Below are 6,823 nucleotides of genomic sequence, written 5' to 3' on the forward strand. Positions count from 1 at the left end.
TAAAATTCTCAAAATTAAAATTCTAACATGGTGATTAATTAAGAATATCAACGTGTTCTTTGAAGTTGAAAATATAATGATACAAAAAGATTACTTAAATATTACTTAGTTTTACAATTTCATTGAAAGTTTTACTGGTTTTCTTTGTGACTAAACTAATATGTGCTCAATTTTTCTTTTTTACAGTGCCCATTTGAAAGCTTTTGTGAGTAAGTTGATAATTTTAAATAAGTAAAAAAAGGGATTAAGATCCGGATGACTAATTAATTTAGTAAGAATTCCTCTAAATGAAGGAATGGTTCTTAATCCGGGATAATATTAAGGTTATATCAAAGCATATGGAACTCGTATGCTTTAAATGTTACAATATTCAGCCATGATTATTCATAAATATTGTTTACACAAGAAAAAAGAATGTATAAAGCATAACAAATTATTCACTCGCATTTGATTAAAAACAATATATAAGTGCGAACTGAAAATCTCAAGAAATGAACATTTTTCCAACATCATCCTTTGCAACCTGCAGATGTCTTCTGATTTCTCACTGCTTTCATCTTATTACCTCTTTATGAGCTTTTTACTTTGTCTTTGGATGAGTTCAAAACACTAATAGAATTGTGATGCACTACTTTTTTGAATATGATGTTAAAAACCCAAAGAATTGTGGAAACCCTGCAAAAAATGACCAATAGAAATCAATAAAAAAAAATGTATTGATCTGTACGGGGAAATGGAACACTGATATCAATAGAGTAGATCAGTACAATGGACTGGTCATGATATATTGATATCAGTAGAGTAGGTCAATACAATGTATTGGTCTATATCAGTAGAATGGACTGATATCAGTAGAGTGTACTGGTCTGTACGGGGAAATGGAACATTGATATCAGTAGAGTGTACTGGTCTGTACGGGGAAATGGAACATTGATATCAGTAGAGTGTACTGGTCTGTACGGGGAAATGGAACATTGATATCAGTAGAGTGTACTGGTCTGTACGGGGAAATGGAACATTGATATCAGTAGAGTGTACTGGTCTGTACGGGGAAATGGAACATTGATATCAGTAGAGTGTACTGGTCTGTACGGGGAAATGGAACATTGATATCAGTAGAATGGACTGGTCTCTACGGGGAAATGGAACACTGATATCAGTAGAATGGACTGGTCTCTACGGGGAAATGGAACATTGATATCAGTAGAATGAACTGGTCTCTACGGGAATTGGAACACTGATATCAGTCGAATTTACTGGTCTGTACAAGGAAATGAGACATCATGGTCCCATCAGAAACATAGGCTGGTCTAAGTTAGGGAAAACAATATTAATGTAAGCATATTAGATAGGTTTAAACAGGAAAATGCATCATTGTTTATCTTTTTTAATATGCAAGATTTAGCTGAATTGGTCACCTGCTTTGTATGCACCATAGTAAATTTTCTACTAGCTGCAGCCAGCGGAAAATTTAATATAAATTAATAAAATATTACAGGACAGTATAAAAAAATACTTATCTAAAGCATCTAAAAATGTTTTGAATATTTAAAGTTAAACACTGCTTATGTGGAAGGATAAAAGAATTATATTCTAAAAAAACATACTTCTTTATACCTACACTATGCTAGTTTTAAAGTTAACTTTAATTTCCTTTTCATATTTCCAATTTAATTTTAAATATAATTTATTACTAAATTATATTTTATTGTTTAATATAACTATAAAAAGAAACTTAAAATGTGAGTTCAAGAGGGTACCTTATTGGAAAAAATTCCTGGTATAAAAAAAAATCATGCCGGCGTATGAAATACCGGTTCTGGTATGATACTAGATCGGGAATTATACCAGACCCAGCGTTTCATCCGCCGGTATCATACCGAAGCTGGTGTTTCACAAGTTAGCAGGATACTGGCTCCGGTATAATACCTAAATTGTAGTTTCATTATCTAGTATCATGCTAGAGCCAGCATATACTGGTACTAGTGTACTGTGCTCAGCATACTGGAATAGTGTTTTAAAAACCGGTTTATTCTTAAAACAAGCATAGTGTGTTACTACAGTTTGATACACGAACAGCTCTGAATGGAAAATAAAACATTGATACACAATTGGGTAAATAAGTTAAGTCACCTGATTTATACCGAGAAATAAAACACTGACATCAATTAACACTTTATCAAAAGCTATAGCATTATGTTTATAAAAACAAATCAACTTTTTTTAAGCTTCTTTATAGTTAATAAAATTTTTTTTAAACAATAAATTAAAATGTTAGAAAATTATTGTGAATAATATTGGAATCTACAATACTACACAAAATAATGTTTTGGAGCAACATTATAAAAGTACAAATGGATTCTTCAGATTTTATGAAAATGGAATGGGGATTAGTTGGATGTTACTTTATTGATAGCCAAAAACCTGACTAAAATATAGTCAATTTATTGTCATTTCAAGACCCCCCCCCCCTCATTGTGTTTGACATAGCATTTTAAGAGTAAAAAGTTTCAATATTTAAGAAAGAAAAAAATGACAGAACAATCTTAAAGTATACCATAAGCTTTAAATCCTTATACACACAAATGATACACCTTTTATTTGATTTTTATCTATGCAAAGCTTGTGCTAAGCATTTGTCATCTTACCATATATATTAAACTTGAAATTTGGCAAAACAAAAATGTTATTTTGGGGAAAGTATTGGCGAATGCTGTTTTCGAACAAAAAGAAAAGTTTATCCATTCATTGTTCATTTACTCCTCCCCAACTGCAAAATGATTCTTAATTTGTAGTTGCATTTTTATAAAATAATTCAATTTATAATAAATATGCATTTTCCTACTGAAAAAATCAATCATAAAAAATTGTTACGATTTGCCTTTGGCTTAGAATTTTAAAAACTGGCTAATAATTTTAAATCCTTAGCATGGGTTATGTATATATAGATAGTAATATCATAATTAAAGGTCAGTAATTAAAAAGAGCAAGTAAACAAAGAAAACACAACAACAGCAGTAAAATTATAATGGAAAATCATACTTAATACAATGGGAAATTAACCAGTAAGAATAACCTAAACCAAATTTACAAAATTATAGTTTAAAGTTAAATAAAATTAGCATTATTATGAGAAAATAATAAAACATCATAGTAAAAGGTAATAATATACAGATAAATTTGCTATACAGAGTGAAACGACTTTAAGTTCATTTTAATGGCTCAAGGAAGAGCTGGTAAGACTTGTGTAATGTAGGTATTTATAAAAAAAGTTCACATGTTTCGCACAGAACTTTTAAATTAAAACATATTTCAAGTTTCGAAAAAACCGAATCACACTCTTTTTCAATTTTCACTACTTAACACAGTTAAAAAACTTGCTGGATGAGGTACATTGGCAAAGCATTGCAGAGGAGGCCTAACCAAATCTTTCCTGCAACATCCACATCAGGCAGATTCTTTATATTTTAGTCTATCATTCTTACAATGGTAGAGAAGATTTGGCTGTAGGGGAGAGTAAAAACAAGTGGAGGAAATTAACAGCAGTATTTGTGAAGTGATCAGCTTCATTATTTCCAGAAATGTCGCAATGGCTCAAGGAATAGAAAGTTTGCACTGACCACAGTGCTGACGTAAAATATCCTTTGTGGTAGACGGATCATGACGCCAGACTATCCGTGACATGTTTGCGTGGTTTTCTTCTCCATGTAACCCAAATAAGAGTCTTGTCATGCATTCAGTTCGGCTAGAAAATTTTAAACAGAACTTATCAATGTAAAAGTATTTTATTTGAATAAGTTGTTGAAAGTTTTCATCACAATGTACACATTTTATTACATTAGGAATAGGTTTAGCCATAATAATTTTTAAATTTAATATTATTGATAATTTAATATTATTGAACTAATTTAACACGTTGAATGCCATAGGGGTCACCGGTGACTGGCACTGAGTTTGTTTGTAGCGCCACAGGGGTCACCGATGAACGGCGAAGCCTAGATTATTAGAATAAATTTTTAATGCTCCTAATTTTTTTATATTATTATCATTACTAAGATGGTTGGAAGAAATTAATGCAATACATACTGAAAAAAATCATTTTGGCCAGACGGGCAAGCCGTGTAAAATTAGCATGGCATTCAACATGTTAAAGAAAAGAAAAAAAAAGTTACATCCAGCTAAGATTAAATACATAAGAAAGTGTAAGGATTGTTTTTAACCCATAACAAAAATGAAGTAAACAAAGAAAATTTAAATGCAAATAGAAAAGTAATTATTTATAAAAATAACTACTTATAAAAATAATTATTGTTTATAAAAATATTTAATAATTGAAAATGTTTTTTTGTATTTACTTGAACACAGTCAAGACAGAGTAGCAAAAAAATATCATTTAGTAGTTATACTAATAACATAAATTTAATGTAATTAATAAATTATACTAATAATATAAATTTAGATTACCTAAACATTAAATTGCCTTTCAGAGAGCAAAAAAAAATTTCACTGTATATAAAGTTTTTACACATATCTTTACCTTAAAATCTATATATATTTTTTGTAAATATTGTTATCAAGCTTTGCTACATATTTTTTGGCTACAGTTCAGGAAAAGCATTAAAATAACAAAAGAATTTGTGATTAACACTTAAAATATAATGCAAAGTTTAAAAATATTATACACAACTAAATAAATAATTAATTTGATACTAACGGTGATATTAATGGGAATTTATGTAAATAACATGTGAACAAAGTGTTTTTATTTAAGTCTGATTAAGAAACCCAGAAAAAAAAAACATTAAAAATACTTTCTTTTCATGGAATCTGTATACGAGTATATCGTAACCCTAGATATGCATGCACATGCAGTAATAATTCAAGAATAATATACATGTATAGATAACTTAAAATATCAATAAAACTCAAGCATACGTTTTAATATTTCTGTAACTAACAAAGATGCAAATAAAAATAAGAAATAAAGAAAAAATTACACTTACTAAAATATTTCTCCCCATAATATGCGTCATTCTTTCCATGACGCTCAATTGTAAACATTGAACGTAAGTCGGAGTAATGTGATTGGCTGGAACTTCAGACTGAGAAACGGAATGAACTGGGGAAAAAGTTTAAAAGGAACATTCTCAAAATTGGGAGTGTAGGCAGCTTGATATGATTTAACGAACGATTAAAACACATTTAACGAACGACTAAAAGTCAATTCTCGTATTTTGCATGCTCCCCTTTCGTTTCTGAATTAATAACTCCTTTTTGCTTTTATAGATTCAATTGGATTGAATTAACTATGTTTCTACAAAACAAATTTACTTATTTCATTCAAAAAAGTTTATTTTGTTTTATGATCCAAATTTATTTAAAACAAATTTCAAAAAGGGACTGAAATTTATAAATTTATGATGGCGAGGTTAATGTTTGAAGGTAAAAAGTTTGAGATTTTATATGAATTTTTAATTTATGTAAATGTATTTCTTTTGCTACGAAGTTGTTTGAAACCTAAAATAATTAATTTATTTTGCGAATAGTTCTAGTTTAGTATAAATTCAATAATAATAGTAAATCAATAAAAATTAAAAACAACTTATAATAAAATTTAAAGTGGGATTATAATTAATAATATTTTTTTTGTCATCATGACTTTGATTAAAATAAATTTTGCAAATTACAAAATAAATAAGTAAATAAATGATAAACTAATAAAAACAAGTTTTATTATTAAATTACTTTTATTATAAAACTACTTTCATTTGAATGACTTTAAGCAGATTTTAAAGTTATTAAGATGTGTAAAAGTTTTACTCAAAAACTTCCTTTCTTCCAAAATAATAAAATGATTTTAATAATTTTAAATATGTATTCTTTAATTAGTGCACATAGAAAGTGTACGTTCTCACTACCCTTAATATACATGTTAAGAATCCTTATAAAAATCTAAGAAATTAATGACCGGAAATCAGTGCATAATCAAGAAAAAAAAATGAAATAATGAAGAATTATTAACAAAGTAATCTAATTTTAAAAGGTCGTAACCTGTTAGATTTCCGGAAAAATATGTATTGTAAGCAAACGTATGTAAAGCAATTCTATAGGCACCTGTTGATGTATTCATGAAAACAAATATAGACTAATAAAATACCTATTGATCAATAATTGCTAAGTTTTACTGGTGTCAATAAAAATCTGTAGATATCAGTTCATACATTGATAAAACAAGTAGAATACCTAACTGATCAACATCTATTGATACAAGTACCCTACTGATGTCAGTAGTCATCAGTTGAAGTGTGAAATACAGACAAGTATATACCAATAGAATACCTACTGATCAATATCCATTGATACCAATACACTGCTGATATCAGTTGAAATGTCAATGGGAACAAATACAGACCAGTAGAATTCTATTGATCAATATCTATTGATACCAGTACACTACTGATATCAGTTGAAATGTCAATAGGAACAAGTACAGACCAATAGAATACCCTACTGTTCAACATCTATTGATGCCAATACACTACTGATATCAGTTGACATCAGTTGAAATATCAATAGAAACAAGTACAGACCAATAGAATTCTATTGATATCAATGAATGTTTTTATTGGTTTCTATTGGTCATTTTTTGTAGGGAAGGGACACTTTAATTTGAATAAACAGCAAAATCATTCGTTCATAATCAATTTATAGTGTATTGATAAATAAAATCTAAACATCAAAATTTATACTAATTTTACGTGAATTCACGCAGATTTTTATTTGTTTTCATCTACGGAAATACAGAAGTTTCTGCGCGCTTGAG

The 6,823-nt window shown here is 28.6% G+C and overlaps 1 long non-coding RNA gene across 1 annotated transcript; it reads right to left on the minus strand.

Annotated features, from left to right (window-relative positions):
• Positions 1-3,010: 3,010 nt before the first annotated feature.
• LOC147808677 (uncharacterized) lies at positions 3,011-5,518 on the minus strand. Its single transcript, XR_015433648.1, has 2 exons — positions 5,004-5,518; positions 3,011-3,745 (listed from the first exon to the last, which is right to left on the minus strand). It is a non-coding gene; the product is annotated as an uncharacterized LOC147808677 (long non-coding RNA).
• Between the last annotated feature and the right edge of the window lie 1,305 nt (positions 5,519-6,823).

Source organism: Parasteatoda tepidariorum, chromosome 5, assembly GCF_982258835.1.
Source record: "Parasteatoda tepidariorum strain Cologne lab strain chromosome 5, Ptep-v5.0, whole genome shotgun sequence".
Classification (NCBI taxonomy): Eukaryota; Metazoa; Arthropoda; class Arachnida; order Araneae; family Theridiidae; genus Parasteatoda; species Parasteatoda tepidariorum.